The sequence below is a fragment of the Simochromis diagramma genome, unplaced genomic scaffold (genome assembly GCF_900408965.1).
Source record: "Simochromis diagramma unplaced genomic scaffold, fSimDia1.1 OVJJ01000402.1, whole genome shotgun sequence".
NCBI classification, from domain to species: domain Eukaryota; kingdom Metazoa; phylum Chordata; class Actinopteri; order Cichliformes; family Cichlidae; genus Simochromis; species Simochromis diagramma.
In genome coordinates, this window is record NW_024386972.1 from 8,819,344 (window position 1) to 8,839,769 (window position 20,426).

The 20,426-nt window shown below is 38.5% G+C and overlaps 1 protein-coding gene across 3 annotated transcripts in view; it reads left to right on the plus strand.

Moving 5' to 3' along the window:
- The first annotated feature begins 682 nt into the window (after positions 1-682).
- The window catches only part of LOC120737982 (leucine zipper putative tumor suppressor 2 homolog), a 43,730-nt gene continuing 23,986 nt past the window's right edge, over positions 683-20,426 (plus strand). Inside the window, exons 1-2 of one of the 3 annotated variants that reach the window (XM_040038961.1) lie at positions 684-952; positions 20,061-20,159. The gene's annotated coding sequence lies outside the window, so the exon portion shown is untranslated. Of the gene's footprint in view, positions 953-20,044; positions 20,160-20,426 lie in introns of those variants that run through there. The other 2 variants (XM_040038965.1, XM_040038962.1) reach the window with 2 other exon arrangements.

Here is a 20,426-nt window from a genome sequence, read left to right on the forward strand (position 1 = left end):
AATGGCAAAATGATGTAGGTTATTATGATCATTATTACTATTGTTTAACCACTGTCCTCTATAAATTCTTTCCATCCAAAGAAACTTATAAAATAAGTATTTTTTAACTTACTGCTATTTTATTAAAACCACAACGGTAGGTGAATCTCAGATAACCAACTTCACTCATGCTTTTTTTTTGTAATATATAAAGATAGAATTTAAATATAAACATATAATTTAAATTAGCATTAAATTAAGAAGAAAATGTAAAAAAAAAGAAATCTACTAGACCCCAAGCAATTTCTACTTAGGTTCAATGCACAAAATGATAATTTGAAATGAAAAAAAGAATTATCAGTCTCTGTATTTTAAAACCTCAAGAGCTAATAGTATTGTTGCGGATCAAATATAAATAATTAAATAAATAAATAACCCCTCAAATCAAATAAACACCTCCCAGGACTATTGAAGGACTCTTTTTGAACCTTTTTGAATTAATGAAGATATATTCTTTTAATATAGTTGCACTTTGTTGTTTGTTCGCTTTTATTTATTTATTTTTTCATTCAGTTTTATTTTTAAAAAATTCTTTGCCTGAAAATGTTTGAATGAAAATCTTATGACATTTATTCCTAATAAACAGTCTTATTTTGAAACATATTACCGGATGTAACGTCAGTTTTTCTCACCAGCTTTCCGCCTCTCTAATGAAATACGAGCAGCTCCCGTTCAGCTCCTCGCAAAGCAACAAACGCGCTTTCAGCGACAGGAAGAGTAACGAGACAGCTTGAGCAAGACTTGAACATGCAGTTTTGTCAGCTCAGTCGTGGCTAAAGTTACGAGTTTGTGGATAAGACAATTTAAAAAGAAGAAAAAAAAACATTCCCGAGGCATCCTGATTTTCCTCCTCAGATTTTTCCACAACAGAGCAGAGCAACTGTCCCGGACTGTCCACAGCACTCTGTATACGGTAGGCTCTAACTAACCTAACAATCAATGAAAACATGATACAATTAGTGTGCGTGGCTTTATGTCGGGCTTTGAGTTGTGCCAAAGCATGTGTGTCTTATTGTTTACTTTGAACGCACAGATATCCAACTTTGTCACACCTACTCCACACAGGTGTATGATTGGGAAATAAAGAGTAGGTCCTTTTTCTTTTGCACTTTAAAAAGTCTCACTTCCCCTTTTTTTTTTTTTTTTTTTTTTTTTTTTTTTTTTAATTATTATCGATGTGTGCATCGCTCATGACAGGTTGGGTGGGTTTAGACACAACAAAGTGCCTCCTGTAGTGTATCCAGACTCATTTCCTGTCCAGACTTCAGCTTCAGTGGAGATTATAAATCAACAGTTTCCTTATCGTGGACTTTCAGCATGTCCTCCTCATCGGTCTCTTCAAGACTAATCTGGTTTCTTTCTATCTTATCTGTTTAGAAATGGAGAGCTGGCTAATTGCTGTGCATTATTTTAGTCTTAGGGACATGATTGCTTTTCTAGGAACTACTTAAAGTTGTCATTTCTATGAAGAATCAGTGGGTGTCTTTCACCCGATCTCCTCAAAATTTGTATGTACAATAACCTAAGCATGTTGAGTGCTAAAAGTGGGCCCTCATGGCAATAAGAGCCTTTAAATTTTACCCAAAATACACCTTAGTTTTTTTGTCCCCCTAGCGAACTATAAGAAACCAATAAAACATTCACATTGGCAGCAATTCTTTCTGTTAGTCTATGTAGTATATTAAATTTGTGAGTTTTGGTTGGTTGTTACACTTTGTGTGGATGTATATTTGCTTTAGCCCTTAAATTGTAATGTGGACATCAGTAGGCTAAAGTTATATTAGTTATTAGTCAGTTATTAAGCTATCAAAGTGATTATTATAAGGAATAAAACCTTGTTATTTGTTTCCACCCACACTTTGGGTCTACATGATGTGGAATGTGTTTTTCCTTTGTGGCTTTCTGGTCTTTTCTAAAGCTAGAAATGACCAAACGTGCAGCATCACAGGAGACCTGAAAATCTAGGCCTGCTCCACAGGCGGTGAGTTTGTTTTAGGATTGGTTTGCTGCTGTCAACCAGAATGAATAACACCAGCAGGAGCTCAGAAAAAGTTTTACTTAACAACAAGCAAACATGAAGTCTTTGGGGGCAGTGGCAGATTTTATGACCCAATGACAACAGAAAGTAGGAGAGAGCAGTTAACATTCACTCAAGTACTGCCTGACCTGCCCCTGGGACAGAGCAGCAACATATGTGAATTCTTAAAATGAATGGCATTCCCCCCGTGACGCTGTCTGCAGTGGAAATTGGCTCGACTCAGACGCACATTTACAGTACTGTTGCCCGGTGTGCTGTGAGGCCACACTTTGATTAAAATTAAAATCTGTGAAACACAAAAAAGTTTACATCTATATTAAGAAGGATTTATGCTGCCGAAAAACCCTAAGTGCACTTATTTTAATAATGAGGTAAAAGAAAAACAACATTCCCTCTATTTTAGGTTCGCAGCTCAGTCATCTGTAAACAAAAGGCCAAATGCTTGGAACAAGATAACATAGTAAAGAGCAAACAAAGCGAACAGTAGGGCAAGCTCCGGCCTTCAAACCCCCACAACTCTGCAGGATGCTGTATTGAAATTTCTTCTGCTTAAACATACAAAGCAAGGTCAAACCCGCACCTGAGCAGCTTTGTCAGTGAGAGGCTACACAGCCTATTTGCATTGATAATTTGTCCAGTGATTTTTCTAAGCACATGGCAAGCTTCCCTAATTTCTAAAGGAGTGCTTTGTCAGCATAAAAGAGCACTCCCTGACACTAAGACATATCCCGCATTGTGTTTTTATTTTCTTCTCTTTTTGCATGACGGGTGAATCATGACTCTCGATGTTTAGGGTTGGGGTGTGATGACCAGTATTTTGCTTGGTTAACAAATCTGTGTTTGTTTGTTTTTTTTTTCTGTCCTGTATTGTATATGTTGAAACCTTTAAATAAAAGTGTCAGTAGGGTGCTTGAACCATCAGTCACACAGGCCTAGAGACCAGTTGGCGACCACGCCTGGGAAAATGTTACCTGACCCCGTGGTTGACGAGTGGTTGCTGGCTGTCCCTGCCAGAGAGGGTGTTGCAATGAACCCTCTTTTGGTCTTTTGCAGATTGCCACAGTTGCCTGTAGTTTGCATGTTGTTGAGTTTATTCATCCTAGTTAAAGGCTGCATGTGGGAAAACACCTGTTACACCTACAAAACTCCCAAAATCCAAGACTAGTCAAGCTGCAGAAAAGGTTTTGCTAATTCAGGCTTGCAAATACTTATGTGCTCATTTAATGTAATCACATTTTTCAGCTTTTTATGTGATTATTATGAAACAAACTGTGTGTATGAGACACTGGCGGCCTTGAGGCACCGTATGTGCTGCCAGTTAAAATCACCCCAAGCACTAGAAGAGAAAGCACTGTTTTGATAGGGAGGTTTACTTTAGTGCAGTGCGCATTTGGTCATGTAATGTGTCTTCTCGCGGCACCACACCTTGTTTGTTTCTAGTCAGACTTGTTTGAATCAGGAAGGCTGAGCTGGAGGTATGAGTGTATATTAGTTTTAAAAGGCCATATTGTTTTTGTTTTCTCTGATACTTCTCAGTTGTGCTGCTGTGAACGTTGCCCTTGAGCTCTTTAAACTAAAGGTCGTGGCCCTCTATTGTTTGTTTTATGCTGCACAAACTGTCTCCTTGAAGGAATAATAACATGAGAGAAACTTTAAAAGACAAGGGAACAATGGCAAGATAGCGGGAGCTGTCAGGAACGTAAAAACATGTGTTGTATTTAGTCTTCGTGAGGGCCCATCACGCCACATGAAGTGCAGATTTAGTAATTACTGGGTTTCTTTGTTTATGCAGCGCCTCATTGTGTTGAATTTGTTCTCCTCTCAATGATTGCTTACTGTAATTAGTGTTGTTGCAAACTTTCCCACACAACAGTGTTTTTAAAACTGTCTGAAATTATGATGCTGGGACTTAGTGAGGCTTTTAACACAAATAGCTGGAGAAGAAGATTGGATACAAGCTTTTATTAGTATCAACATTACAGAAGAAGGAATAGAGCTCTACTTGAAGATCAATAATTCGCTGGGAATTATGTCTTAAAGGAAGACTTGCTGTGGGCTGATATAAAATCCATGCTTTTTCGACTGTGTACAGATGAGCTGAATGGGGGTTTCAGGTAGCTGAAAGACTGCAGGTTGTTGAAGATGTTGACTAAACAAAGTGAGCTGTGACCAGGCGGCTTTAACTGTGTGCCCTCCGTTTTCCCACTGTTAGAGTTACTGATTTCAAATAGCTTATAGTGAAATTCCAAATCTCTTTTTGTTGTGATATGATTAGATAGGCAGTGTTTCCTCCTCTGACCTACAGTGCATTTATAATTACTTTCTGCTTTTGTAAACAGTCCTTGAGCCTGTGTTGCTGGGCACACGTCTGTAAATGACAAGAAAGGGCAATTCTTTGTACTCTTGTCAGTTCCTGTATTTTTATATATTAATACAATAGGATGTGATAATAGGAATTTTTTATGGAAACCAGAACACCTTGGCAGGCTAAGTACGAGGACATCAACTCTAATCCAGGGCTTTTCTTGTCTAAGAACTAGCTTTTGAGGAAAAAGTCATACTTTCTCTGATGCAATACCTTGACTTCAGTTCTCTTCTAATACTGTAAACGAAGGATGAAGCCGGGAATGATTATTTTAGCTGATGGAAAATTACTTTTAGGGGGTTCCGACAGCACGATTTGCTTAAAAAGCCTGTATTCCTGTCTTTTTTTCTTGTAAGCTTCAGTAAACAAAGGTTCTCTTACATAAAACTGATGAAAGGTTAAAGGATAAAACCTCTTTGTTGGAGGGTAAACTTCTCAATATGCAGGAAAACTTTGGTAAAGTAACACCAAGCCTGGCTTAAACATGGTATTCCTGACTCTGTAAAATGAAAGTAATACATCTAAGCATACAAATATGCTAAATTGGTATTTATGAGTAAAAGTATACATGACAACCAAACCAAAGTAAGGACCAAAGTAGCCATAATTACTTTTTATGCCTCATTTATTTGCACTACTCTTATTTCAGCTCAGTGTCAGAGTAATTAGGTTACTGGATTAAGTTGTCATTTACACTAGTTGCTCTTCTTCCTGCTGTCACTATGAGTACTCCTCCTCACACATATCGGCATATTTTTATGCCTTTAACTTGTCAGTGTGGTTCTTCATGAAGATGGGGATATGTTACATGAGTTGACGGGGAAGGCTTTGCCTGGCTTCTTCTTCTTCTTCTTCTTCTTCTTCTTCTTCTTTTTTTTTTTTTTTTAAACCACAGTTTACAGTTGTGAATGAAACTATTATAGATACAGATATTACAGAAGCTATAGATGTAGCAGCTATAGATGTAGCAGGCACTATATCCTCATGTCAAATAGTCTGACTCAAGGGTCAAGGAAGCAGACTCAGCAGACATTTCGGGTTCCCAGAGATGAGCGATATATTTACAGTGACCACCATTATATGTGAAACTGAACAAACCTCCCCCAAATTAACTTAATTAACAAAAACCAAAAAGCAGATGAACTTGGTAACACAACACACCTCTATGTCAGAATCACATAAAGCTACTTTTCTGATGGCTCTGTATGGAAGGAAAATATTCAAGAAATCACTTTGTGTCCTGAAAAACAAAAGGAAACATTCCTATGAAAAAAAACAAAAACAAAACCAGTCAGTCATGACATCATCAGTACTTTAAAAATCAGGATATGTGGAGCGGGCCTTTCCCACACCTGACATACATGAAGACTGAGAACGAAGAACCAGTGTCAGTATGCACAAATGAGTCAATCTGCAACATAATAAACTATAAAGCAACATGGGACCAGGTATTTGCTTTAATCTGCTGAATGTTTGATTTTGACGTCAACATAATGCTTACACAAACAAACCTGGGATACTAAGTGCAGCAGTGTTACTTTGACAATAGCAAATCATAGCGAATAAACACATGTAGAGAATAATGTGCTTAATGTGCAAAAAGTCAATACTTCTGAGATGAATGGAGTATTTCAACTACTCATCCACTTTGTCACACCTCTAAACTGCTGACCCTTTGCTTTTAGCTTCCTCTACTTTTAGCTCTCCTATGAAGTGTAACGACTAAGAACCAGCATAGAATTCTGCCTAATAGATCAACCCATGTCACTTTCGGAGTCTGTGCTATAGCAAGGAGTTGTCCTCATATACTAAACTGAATCTTTTAGCTTATTGATAGTAATTTTAAGCAGTTTCCTGTTATTTCTAACTGTTGGATAAATGGTCATGTCTATTCTGCTTCAGTAACAGCAACCCAATCTAATAAAATAAAAACAGCTGGTTTAAAAAAAAAATGACATTTGTATTGTAAAAATAGAATTGGAAAGGGTTTTTTCCCCCTTTGGGAATGGACCTAGGACCTATTTATGGGGGCACCAGCATGGCTACATTTTGGTTCAAAATCCATGAAAAGCCTGAGAACTCTGCTTGGAAAAGGTGTTATGAATAACAGAGCCCCTATTTTGGCAGATATCCTAGATTTATTATATGAAAGATACGTGACGGGGGCCATTATGGCCATACAAATAAAAAATAATGGAGGATCTTTATATTTTTAAAAAAAATGCACCCCACAATTAAAATAACTTGCAGGTTTAATTTACTGCTGAGCATTGTGACCTGAGCTCCTGTCGAGGATTTGGTTTGGTACTCCTAGCCAGCTCTGAGCTCTTTGCGCAGCTGGACTGAACAGCTGTTTGAGGGCACTGAGAGGCAGGGGCTGAGGTTTTAGAGACCTCAGATGCCTGAGCTTGGGAACCAGACAGGACATTTTGTGGCCTTCTTTTCTGCCTAATCTGTCCTGACGCGACCAGGTTGTGTCTGTGATCATTAAATTTTGAAGAATACAGATTAAGATGGGGAGTATTTGGAGGATTTAACAGCAGATGAATGTTACACCCAGGCCTTCCAGTTTCTCTCCTTTGTTAAATCTCATGTGATTTTTTTTTTTTTTTTGCTTTGTCCCAATTTTCAAGTGCAGCAGCCATTTATCTGTGGACATCTTTTACCTTCTAAATTGCCATTTTTTTGTCCTCCTTGTCTCCTTTCCCGGTGCTTTGACTAATGGCCCCATTTCAATGCAAATGGACCATGGTGCCAAAGCACCCTCCATCCATATTTTAAAACTTTTGACTTCCAAAACTTTGGCCAAAAGTTTTTGTTTCTAGAAGATTTCCCAGGACTTTTTTATACCTCTACAAAAACCCATAGAACCACATGTAGTACAATAACTTCAATATGTTATATGTCAACATGATCAACTTATGTTTGTGTATTATACAAAGGGTGTGCAACTAGGAAATGACTTTAATGTTAACCTGTTGATTTTCTGTCTAAAAGAATTCATAGCTTGAACTTATAAAGGTGAAATTGCTTGATTTATAAAATATTCAGCAATGAAGCATTGGTGTGCATGTGACAGAAGATGGGGAACGAGAGAAGGCATCGTAAAGAGAAGACAAAAGAAAGCCACTAAAGCAAAGACAGAAGAATTTAGAGCAAATGTTGAAGATGAAGGAGAAAAATGTAACACATGTAGTTAGGCCCACAAGTGGTGTCCTTGCCACAGTGTGTAAAACAAGTATAAACAGACGTTTAAGGCAGGAATTCCCACTGATTTTGAAATAAGAATCTCAAACCCTGGACTCATGCTGGTGTCATGACACTGACGTCATTGTTTTGCCATTATGCAGCTGTCAGAAAAACATTGTCAGTCAGTTGATGAGCTTCAGGGCACGTGATTCAGAGAGACTGGAGAAGGTTCCCTTTTGTAATTGTTTTCTTGATTGATTGTTTTGCCAATAAAATATCACAAAATGTCAAAAATAATCTTAATTTTTTAGTAAATATATTGATGTTTTTTTTTCCCCAACTAACTTTCCAAAACTCAAACAGTCATTTTACCTTATATGACAAGATTTTCTGATAATAAGAGGACTCATTTGTTGCAGTAATACTTAAATTCAGTTTCACTGTCTGGCCTGACTTTGGTTTTTTTAAATAGACTGATCAGCCAGTGCTTTAAAAAAATAAATTCAGGGTTATTTTTTATATTCAAGTGTGACGCAAAGTGGACATGACTCTACCAGTTTTTATTCTACAGACAGAACAGAGTTCATCCCCTGAATATAGATGAATGTAGAATATAAAAGCTCTCTCCTTTCAGTAAATTTCTAATGTGCTGTTTAGAGAAGCAGGCTGAACCTCTCATATTTCTCTTTACTCAATCACTGCTCCACCGCTGTAACTGCATTCGTTCTCTTAATCATCCCCAAATGTTTTTCCCCATCCCCACAGACTTGACCTGTGCCACTGCCTCCTTTCCTGCACTCACTTTCTGAATGGGTCACAGTAGTGACTACATTTACAGTTTTGGAAACAGCCCTGATAAGATGCCAGAACGGCTGGGCTTAGTTTCCTTCAGAGATAAGTTGCTGTCATCAACATCACTCAGGGAAAAGTGTCCTTGGTGGGTGGAAGGTAGGAGAAGACACTATTTAAGTCTGAAGTCATTGAATGAGCTACAAAGCATACTGCCAGAGTTCTAACAGTGTATTACAAGCCCAGTGGGGATAGGTTATATATTTTATAATACAAAAGCTACAACTTGGTTTAGCTATTCTATCTTACTACCTTCTTGGAAGTGCTGCTAGATTAAGCAGAAGTCACAATCATGATTGGTCATTTTATTTTGGTAATTGTTTGATAAATGTAATTAACTTAAGTTAATAAGATGCACAATATTAACTTATTACACAGAATTTTCTTGAGCTTCAACTTATTAAAAAAGAGGTGGAGGTGGTGGGAGACCCAGGGTCTTTAAGCCCCAACATGGACTGATTCATAGCGCTTTTCTACTCACCCGGAGTACTCAAAGCGCTGTATACAACATACCTCGTTCACCCATTCACAACCACTCATACAAGTGCAAACTAATAAACATTCACACTCCAATGAACGCATCGGAGGGCAACTTGGGGTTAGTATCTTGCCCAAGGATATTTGGCATGCAGACTGGGGAAGCCAAGGATCGAACCACCAACCTTCCAATCAGTAGCTGATCTGCTCTACCACCTGAGCCACAGCCACCCCAACAAGGTTTTGTTTTGTCTTAAATCTTCTCTTCTTCTCCTCCAACTTCATCCAGGCTTATTTTTGTTTATCTAAGAAACATCTGGAAACTCAAATCTTTACTGTCAGCCAATAAAAATTTGCTCTTTACATACATTTTCAGTCGTCCTTGGTTGCTTATAGAAAAAGCTAACCCTTGCACGCCATCCTACTTGTTAATAGTTCCTTTAATTTTCTTCCACTTAAACTTAGTATTTCATGCAAAGCCTTACGTGGACAAGCTCTTGCTCATATATTGTAGCAGATCTGCTGAGACCTTATTTGAACAGTTGGCCTTTCCCATCATCTGAACAGTCGTTTAATTGTTCCACACTTAGTTTAAATTCAGAGATCACCAGATGAGATTGTGGTGCCTCAACTTTGGAACAGCCTTCCTCTATCCATGAGACAAGCTGAACCAGTGGTTTGATTTAAACATCAGCTGGAAACTAATTTTTTGTAGGTTACCTTCTCCTTAATTATTTATCCTAGTGCAGGACTCCCATGCCTCTGGAGACCTGCACAGCAGCCACAGGGAAACCCCTGGAAAGTTCACACACAACTGTCTCACAGTGTTTAATGTGGGCCAGTTGACCCTAAGCGATCCACAGACAAATGCAGTTGCTGGCGACCATGATTAAATCTGCCTCAGGTTAATCTACATCTACCTGTTGAGTTTAACTTCCTCTTGGCAGATCTTTTATGACCGAACGCTACCTTTTAGTCATCTCGCCTCAGGCTGTCTTAAAAAGTGAATGAGTTTGAGCATTTAGGGAAGAGTACAAACACACCGTTATAAAAGAAAGGGTGTGTATATATTGTTATGAGCCAAAATCACCAGCATTGAAATTGAATTGAATATGACATTGAAGACCCAAGCAGATATTATAACTACTATTTTATAGTAGAATCATAGTAGGCTAAATAATCTTTGCCACATGAAGCGAATCAGTGGTCTCCCACTAGTTATATTTGGGTATTACCACCCCAGTGCCTCTCTTTCTCGTCACTCTCGTCTGTGTGAAATACAGATGCTAACAGTGCTCCTGTGTTTTCTCTGGGCTTTGGAATCACTGTTAGAAAAGATTAGTGTAGCTATATTAAATTGTTTGCCCCTGTCAGGGCCACTGGGGTTATCAACTTCCCTGGTGGAAACCCTGTATATAGAGCCTTTATCTTTAATGTCAGAAAGACCAAAAAGTCCTGCAGCAGATTATATGGCACTGATCCCTAATCTCGATATCATTGAGTCAGTCTGAGATTACATAAAGAGCTAGAAGCACCTGAACATGCTCTGAAAATGGGGGACTACGTCTAAAAATGCTTGCAGTTTTTAAACGGTTAATGCAATACTTTTATTTAATGTTTCTGATCCCATTTGCTATGAGTCTACATACTAACCACATGAGGTTAATTTGTCCACTGTTTTGGATATGTTACAATAATGGTGACAATGTTGGATCAAGTGAAGAAGGCTCCAGTTGCAGGAAAAACCATTGTTAAAACCCAATTATTCAGGCCTACAGACCAGTCAGTGAGCCCCTGGCAACCACCTGTCACTAGGGAAAAATTATATTCCTCAACTGGAAAAAACGTCTGGTGACTACTTTGGTTGCTAGCCTATATGCTGCTGTTGTGGTTTCTTCTTGGTTTCCAGATTGGGTTGCACTCTTTCAAATTTTATTTCCACTTTGTTAGTAGTCAAAGAATATTTGTAGACAAACGTGGAAACATTACGGGCAACTGTGGCAATCTGCTATCAGCCAAAGCAACCAACCTCTGATAGCCAGCAACCACTGCCAACGAGCCAGCAGTAACCTGATGCTAGCTTGTACATTGCACTTGTTCTAAACATGCATTGCATAACAGCATGTAGTCACTGTGAGCATGTTAACATGAGTGTTTAGCTCAAAGCACTGCTCTGCCTGAATTAATCTGCACAGAATTACAAAGATTCCTGTAAAATATTCTTCTGCTTAATCATAGGAGGGCATCTCTGCATTGTAGCTGAGCACAATTTTGTCACATGTTGTCTGTAGCCTGAATTAAAGTTTATCCCAAAATGGCCTATAAGGAGAATATTTTACAGAGCATGTACACATTGTGTGTTGCATCATCTGTGGATGATTACGCAGTCTGAAAAGAGGAAAAAAAAAAACCCTTTAAAAACAACATGCCATATTCCCATGAGCAGATGTGATTGGCGGCGGTAGTTAGTGTGATCATGACATTCACAGCTGCTGCAGGGAGGCCCATATGTGCTGATGTACAGTAAAGCCCTGCAGCATCTCTGACTCCTGCTTCTCTTCTCATTTTTTTCCCCTTCCCTTCCTGCTCTCACACTGTTTTTCTCCTCTTTCGCTACCCCTCATTTTGCCACTCACTTACTCCTCAGTTGTGTCAGCTGGCTGTTGTCCTTCTGTCATCCATCTTACAGCCTCTGACTGAGGTGCAGCCCACAGGCTTTCTCGACGACTGGCCAGGAACATGAGAAAACAGGAAAAAATAAATAAACAGTGCAGCAACTTAAGAAATTAATTAACGTCATTTCTGTGATCCTGAATTTTCATCAGACTGGATTCATATGTTCTTATTCAGAGCCATGTACACAAAGTGAATATTTTCCACTTTTAAGGGGCAGTTAGTCTAAACCCTACTGTTTATGGTTAGGCAATAAAAATTACTCTGCAAGGTTTAAAAAAAGATATGGTTTTTGGTTAAAATACAACAATTGCCACATTTTTGCTCACACAGTCCAAGGTCAGTCTGTCCTCGATTCACAAAAAACACATGGCACATGATCATCTAATGGGTCTTCACCAAAATTCTGGAATAACTGAATTGGTATCATGAGTTCTGAGCTAGTGAATCACTGAGTTTGATATATTTTTGGTTGATAACGTGACATGTCTCCACTGAACATACAAAATACACGCTACTGATCTAGAGTCATGCGAAAAAGAAAGTTTTCATTGAGCTCCAAGTAAACCTGTGGAAAAATAAGTGCATTGTTGGTGCTGTTAAATACTGATCACTATAAAGTGTGACCACTTCTATAAAAGCAGATGTTTTAGGAGTTTGCTGGTCTGCTGCGTTCAGATGTGTGTTAAGACTTTGCCACAGTCTTTCCTGGAGTGGATGTTCCAGCAAGTTGGACAATACAAAGATCAGAGGAAAAACTCAAAAAACTCGTAACTGACATCTCAGACTGTGCAGGCCTCAGTTACCATTTAAATATTAAAGTTCACAAAGTTACACTTACAAAAAGGCTTAAAAATATTGCTTTTTTTGTAAGGGTTGCCAGGACAAAGCCTGTTCTTTCTAAAATGGACAGACCAGCAAAGCTTAGGTCTGCAAAGCTGCATCTGGCCAAACCAAAAGACTTCTGGAACAACTTTCTTTAGTCAGATGAGACCAAAGTGGAGCTGCAATCGGAGAAAACCAAAACGAGGTATATTAGCACAAACACCTCATAACATCTGTTGAACACCGTGCCTGAGGGGTGATGATTTGGACTTGTTTTGTAGCCATAGGACCCTGGGAACCTTGCAGTCATTGGCTCAACCATGAACTCCTCTGTACACCAAAGTATTCTACAGTCAGGGGCAGCATGATCCTCAGCACAGCAGTAAATCTACAACTGAATACAGTTGTAGAAAATGCAATCAAAATCCAGACTTGAACCCAACTGAAATACTGTGTGTGGGACCTTAAAAGAGCTGTGTAGAAATAAATGCCCCCAAACCTCAATGAACTGTAGCAACGTAATAACATTGGGCCAGAATTCCTTCATAACCATATGGGAGACAAAAAAATGAGTACTTTAAGTTATTGTTACAAACTATTGAGTCATGGTGTGTAGATTTACAGAAGACTGCAAAGCCTTGTGAAAACTCTTTTATCCCCATGTGACTTTACTTCCTATTGAAACACATCAGTTTCAAAGTCATGCTGACTGTCAGGAAAAAACAGGACAATTAGTGTCCTTCAACATGAGCGAGTAGGTTGTTTTATCTTGGCTCTTTCATGCTTTTCCATGTGACTGGGAAGAATTGGGTACACCCAGCTGGAAGGAGACGTCACAGCAGACCTAGAACTCAGTGGTGGGATTCTGTGTGTCAACTATATATCTATACTGATAGATTTGATTGAATAACCTTTTTAAAATTATTTTGTTTGTTGGAGTTTGCCCTGTTTACGTCTTTAATCTTCAGCTATTTCAAATCTCTGGAAATGAGAAGCAAGTTACATAAACTGGAAATATTCTTTACCTAAAAATATTGGCCAACAGCCCACTTTTGCTTTCTTAATCTTCAGATTTAAGTTCTCCCTCAGTTTTGTTGTCATTTGCTTCATCCACCCTCACTCAAGGTCACGCAAGTCAGGCTTTTATAAATAATCAAACATAAAACTTGACTGTTTCTCTTGAGTTTGAAGAGAAACTCATAACTCGGTGTAATATTTCATCCTTTGTCTTTTGTTGTTTCTGTCAGTCTCAAGTGAGTCCTGAATGGCAGAATTGTTGCAGACATTTATCTTGGCTCTCTTGAAGCCTCCACCTTTTCCTTTTTACATCTTCATTTAGTTTCCTCACAGTAAGAGGTACTGTGTGTAACTGAACTTATGTAAGTGGGACGACCCCCTCCCTGAGGTTGGTTGTTTGGATATTTTTAAATACATTTCTCCTTGCTCTCTGTGTGATTTCTGGCCTGATTATTCTCCAGCTTGGAGGCCACGAGATGGACGACACATAAATGTACTCTTTTTAAAACAGACATGCTTATGACTTATAAAAATATATCTCAAAGAGAAATCATATGCCTATGAAAGAGTCAAAAGAGGTGAAGGTTTTTGAATGGGGGGGGGTAGATGTCTGAGTGACTGAGAGGTGATGGGAATGAATGAGGGTGCAGATCAGAAGCTACGTGGGAGGTGGGATGCATGGTCAAGCAGGACCTGCGTCACAGTGTTGCATAATAGCTTATTCAGACAGAGGGGAAGTGGATCTGAAGTGAAGAACATGTGCACACTGTTTGAATACGCTCTCATCCTGTCATCGCACTGCCAGACTATCCTCGCCTAACAAAAAAAACTTTTCCCAGTTATTCCTTTTCCTTTCAGCCCCCTTTTACACAACCCACAGTTAAATAAGACAACATATTTTGGGTTTTTTTTTTTTCACAGGGCTGTGCAGCTATGCTTATGTATCTACAGATGCAAAAAACTTTGCAACTGATTATTCTTTGGTTTTCTTACTTTTGTTGTCATTTTGTACAAGAATCTCTAAACCATTGTAGAAAAGAGTCGGCACATCTTATTGGTATTGAAAATAAAGCCATTGTGTAGTTATTGTAGCTTTTGTTTTGCATTAAAACGATCTGATCATAATAATGGAACAGATGTAATGTTTTACACTTAAACATTTATTTGCATTTTTTTCATTCCAACATAAATGGCTGACTGTTTTTATTTTGAAAGGCATTTAACGGAGAGGCAGCTGTCTGTGACCCTGATATAAACACAAAGTATATGTTTTCGCTAATTCTGAAAGACTTAATGACATAAAATTGCTTTCAACTGTATTTCAACAGATGCACAGCAATGAAAAGCAACTACTTGTCCCTGAAGTCTTAATTTTCACTTAAAGAAGGCAATAAAATATGATGCACATCCTCATTTCATTGTAACCTCATCCTCAGTCTCCACTACTCATTGCGTGGAAGAAGTAGCTGGATTTTTCTCCCAGGAGGTTTTTAAAATGCACGAGTATGTCTGAGGTTTGGCCTGGGTGAGGATCCTAAATGAGGATGTCTGAGAAAAACTCTGAGATTCTGCTGATCCACCTTCTTACTGTCCAAACAAGGCAGACATGCCATTTTTCCTCCTTGGATTCACTTCCCCCTCACTGCCTATTTTATCCACTTTAAACAAACATCTGTATGATTTCAGAATTCTGAACACAATGTTTCCAGTCTCCATTCGATGTTTCCCCCCTACATTTATACTGTTACATAACCACACATTTACAATTTACAACAGAGGTCAAGTGAAAATCAATTACATGCTTTCAAGTTTATTATTACAGGATACTGTCAATATGACTGTTTGCATGGTGCTCCTTTATGCTACACCACTTCCCTGTTTTTTGAATGGCCTTTTGTTGAATGTGTAAAAGTCCAACTGCCTCTTACCGGGTTTGTTAACCCGCCTGCAACCTTTGGTACATGGCTGAGCATTAGGTTTATTATTCTAAGTGCTATGGGATGGCAGTGTTTGGACAAGGAAGAAGTGGGACGCCACCCTATTTCTTAATAGTCCACTGGGCCCTGTGTTTTTTGTGTTTGCTTGTGTGTGTTCACATGCTTTTGTGTGTGCATGCCTGAAAGCCTGGGAAATGCAGAACCTCATTTATCTTCATTACTTATACTCTATTACACTGTCCTTCCCAATAGGTGGCTAAATTTATTTCCTGCACCTCATCCCATTTAATCCTGACTGCTGCACAGTGTAGCTGTGAACTTACTGAATCTTGTTATGCTCAGACATGCACATATGTTCATAGTAATCCTGCATCTTTATGCATGTAATCAGGATATTAATCCCTAACTGTCAACTCGGGTTGTCTGCATTGATTATTTAAAATTAACTTGATGTACAGACAGATACCTGCTAATTAATCCTCAGTGTAGGCTAATAAAATACTAGGATTTCATTTAGTCAATGCAACTGAAGCACAAACTTTTTGGCTGGGTTTCACCACATAGCAGGACCTATTATTTGTAAGATGATTTAATTAAAAACTCTCCAAAAGGCACCAGTAGCAAGAGCATGGCTCGGAGGTCCACTTCAGTGACTCAGGATTGACTTGTTTTTTGAAGCCTCAAGTGGTCACTAGAGGAATTGCAGCTTTTGATACTTCAGCACTGGCTTAGATTTTCAGCCCTTGATTTGCAGCTTCCTTTGAAACGTATGTTTGTTTGTTTTTGTTTTTGTTTGTGTTTTTTAGGGCTTGTTGGGTATATTGGTGTCTAAAATTGTATGTGTGAGTGTTTGTCTCTGGAAAGACAGGCTGTCTACATAATAGCGTTGTTTTTACTCTATGACAGTTGTGATTGGCTACGGTTCACTTTAAATTGATAAATTTTAATGATTAAAAAAATAATGATTGTCACAGTTTATTTATGTTTAGCTTTTATAAACAAATATCTAAATATCTAAACTACATTTTGAAATTTCTTTTGGGATTTTAACTTTTTTCCAGGGTATAGTGAAACTCTAATTTGAGATGGAGAGTAGATGACCTGCTCTGAGTCCCAGAGTTGTGATTTTTCTTTCTTTATGTGGATGGTTGTTGGCACTCTGGCCTACAGGTTAAACCCTAATCTATCATCTGCAATCTCTGTGTTACCAGTGTGAGCTTTTTTTTCTTCTTTTTTTTTCTGAAATACTTTAAATGTGCTCTGAATAACTTCTGCTTCAAATGCAGGTATATGGTAATAACTAAATTATTTTTTCTTGGTGTGTAAATCTACTTTCCAACGATCCCTGTTGAAGAAAACATGTTTCTTTTCTTTACCTTACCATCTTCAAACAGTCCTAAAATTAATCAATTACGTTGGAAAAATTTGTTTCAGTCATTTCTTTCCCTCAAATAACAAAAGCTACCCTTTTGGTGGAGATGAAGTAGGGTGCCCTACTGATAGCTGAGATTTATAAACACATTTTTGTTTTGTTTCCTACTCTTAAAATTTACTTTTTGCGCCTTGTAGCCATATTTTTGAGTTTTGTTTTCCTCAATCAAGGATAATAAGGACAAAACAAGGATTGGATCAATGATAGAACAATGCCCTCAGTCTGATTTTGAAAGTTCTGTCGCTGCAAACAGGTAACCTCAATCCTTGCCATCTCATGTTCCTACACCAGTAAACTGCTGGTGAGAGGATTCCTTGTTCTGCACCAATCCCTTGAGAGCAGATGACACTTTTAACCAGAACCTGCAGCAGGTGGAGAACTGGTTCTGTTACTGAGCTCACTGAGGCTGCAGAGCAGCACAAGGACTACACCATTGTGGTGTTTGATGTCATTCATAGGCATGTCAATGGTGCCAGCCCTGCTGCAGCTTTTATGGATTTTTGGAGGGTTGTCTAGTTTTCCTTTTAGGAAAATTGGGGTCTAGATCAGACTGCATTTTGTGTGACATAATAAGTGGTTATCAAAATACTGCCCTCTGCTTTCTTTTTATTCAGTGCAAGGATCCAAGTCCTGCGTCCTTCTTTGCACTGTTTGCTCTGTTAAGTAAACACCTGCTTATGTTCTGTAGGTCATTTGTCAGCCTTTAAAACAAACAAGCGTTAAGGCATTTCTTTGCTGGCCTTCAATTATTCTAAATGGCTTGGCCCTATCACTGTACAGCATTTAAGAAGCTGCATTTAAGCCATCTGGATTGAGCTACATTACATGTGGGAAGCCACAGTCTCCTCAGCACTTCCATCTGTCTGTAACTTACTAATACAGTGTGTTAGGCACAGATGGAAGAGCTGATGGCTTGGCTAGTATTAAATAAAGCCCTTACAGTTGCAGTAACCCTGCAGGCAGTTTGGTAACATTAGTTTTAGCAAACACCACAAATCTTATCATCCTGCTGATGAAAGGAGATTCACATGAACCAGTTAGCTACTGCTCCTCTCTCACGGTTTCTCAGCTGAGACCACCAGTCTATTTTTAGACTTGCAGAACATATAAAGGGTTTACAGACATCTTTGTGTGTGCGTGTTTTAATAACAAATATAAACCCTAATTTCAGTTAATATAGGGTTACATTTTTTTTTTTGTAGTTCGAACTGTGGAGTAGACTTTCTTGTTTCAGTTTAGTCTTTGTAGTTACATTTAGTTAAATTTTAAACTCAAACAGCTAAAGGATTGAGATTGATGATCATCTATCCATCCATCCTGGATAGACGGGTGAAAGAACATATGGATGGACATATCTCTGATTCTATGGAAATTATTATTAGTTTCAAAGTGGGGGTGGAAAAAGTTGTTCTGGGTTTCTGGACTTCTACCTCCACACCTAAAATGACAACAGACCACTGCCACCATCTGGAAAGAAGTAGAGTCCATCTGCAGCTCATTAAACGGACGTATTACTAATAAAGCAATAATTTAGAGGTAAGGAGACAAGACAGCACTCATTTTGTACTAAATATTGAGCCCTGCTACTACAGTACAGTGAAATAATCCTAATTACTTGCGGCACAGTCAAGTTTCGAGAAATATTGCTTCAAGTAAAATGAACTACAGAAAAAGACAAATTCTAAGTCACACTGATATAAGCCAGAAGCTTTTGCCACTAACTGCAGAAGAAAATTATAGCCGACCCGTACATGGCAAAATATTGTACATTTACAAGTTGTGCATCCCTTGTTTTGTCATTATAGAAATATCTTATGTTTCAAGTACTGATACACATTGATGTGCTTTTCTTTGTTTAATAGTCCCAAGGCCTGCATTGTCTCTTATGTAATACTGTGGGAATGTGTAGTTTCACTCAGAGCTTTTCTTGCATATGTAGTGTTGTATTAAAAAATGTTGTATAAAAAAAGTTGTTGTTTTTTTTCTTTTAAAATTGGTGGTTAGTAAACTTTTGCATTTATCAGATAGACATAAAAGAAGAATGCAGGCATTTCTCTATAATAATACATCATAGATGTACTTTTGTTTTGTGTGGAGACCAATTGCTATTATGTGCATTGTCACACCCTCCAAAAAGGCCCATTTCGCAGTGAGAAAAACCTTTATAACTGTAATTATAGTTAATTAAATGTAAAATAAATTGTGTGGTACTTGGGTTCTGTAGATATTTATAAAATTAAGAAGTGATGCATCACAACTTGAAAAATTGACCTGGAAAGAGCAAAAAATTGAAATGTAATGTGTTTTCCTTTTTATTTTAAAAAGGGAAAATGCACATTAATTAACATGAACACTTTATCCCATCAGTTGAATGGACAGTATTTATCCATACGGGCTAATTTTCATCGGCAGTACCTTGTAGTTTGATAGATGAAGCCTCTGGTGTATGGCATTAGACTTTTGGTGCAGTTCTTTCTTTGTTACTGTCAGTATTTAATTCCCAGCACAATATTTACTGAAAACATGATTGTGCCACAATTAGGGTGATCTCACTGTAGCAGCAGGCTTGAATATTTAGTGTGAAATGAGGGCTGTCTTGTCTACTCACCTCTGGCACTTCTCACGGTCTTTTCTTGTCCTCTTCCATTACAAACTAAATTATTGCTGTACTAGCAATACATCAGTTTAATGAGCTGCAGATGGACTCTGTACTTCTTTCCAGATGGTGGCAGTGGGTTTTTGTCTTTTTGGGTGTTGAGGTAGAAGTCAATTCAGAATTTTTAGGTATAATTTCTAAACCTTGCTCAACCTTAGAAAGTGATTTCCTGTGAAAACCCGCAAACCCCACACGGTTCCCTAACATGGAAAAGAATCAACACGAGCATTTTAAAACTTGTCCCAGGGTGTAGTTGTTGTTTGTTTTTTTTTGTTGTTGTTTTTTTTGTTTTTGCTTTAAACGAGGTGCAAGTTTTTGTGTTCAGCCTTCGCTCTTGTTAACAAGGAAAAATCCCCTCACTCTCAGGCTTCTTCCACGTGAAGTCTTTTTGCCATTGTGACTCAGATTTTCCTCTTTCTTGCCGACTTCTATAAACACACTTGTCACTTTTCACGTTTTCCAGCCTCCCCACAGCAGTAGTAGTCTCGCCGCTTCTCTTCTGCTGATTCAACATTGTGCTTTTTTGTGTGTGTGTGTTTTATCCCCTCGGTCTGGGAGAACAGAGAGGCGACGAGAAGAATGACGAGTTCCTGAGATGCTCAACGGACTCGTACATGATTTTCTAAGGCCTCCAGAAGCTGAAGACGGGGTGTCAGTGACAGGTGAGAGGAGTTTCTTGCATGCAGTACTGCTAAAACCTCTGCATATGTTGAGGCCATTTCCTCATACCCGCATTAGGTTTTCTCTAATGGTCATTTCCTGTTTGACACTTTGACGTTGTGACTTGGCTTCAGCGTGGCCCACATGTTGCAGCGTGCATAGTGCTGGCGTGGACGTTAACACATTCTTGCTGCGTGGGAGCTTGCAACAGATCTTAATCATGGATAGGGTATTGCTGTAATTCCAGAGCGGGAGGCATAACCCTAATC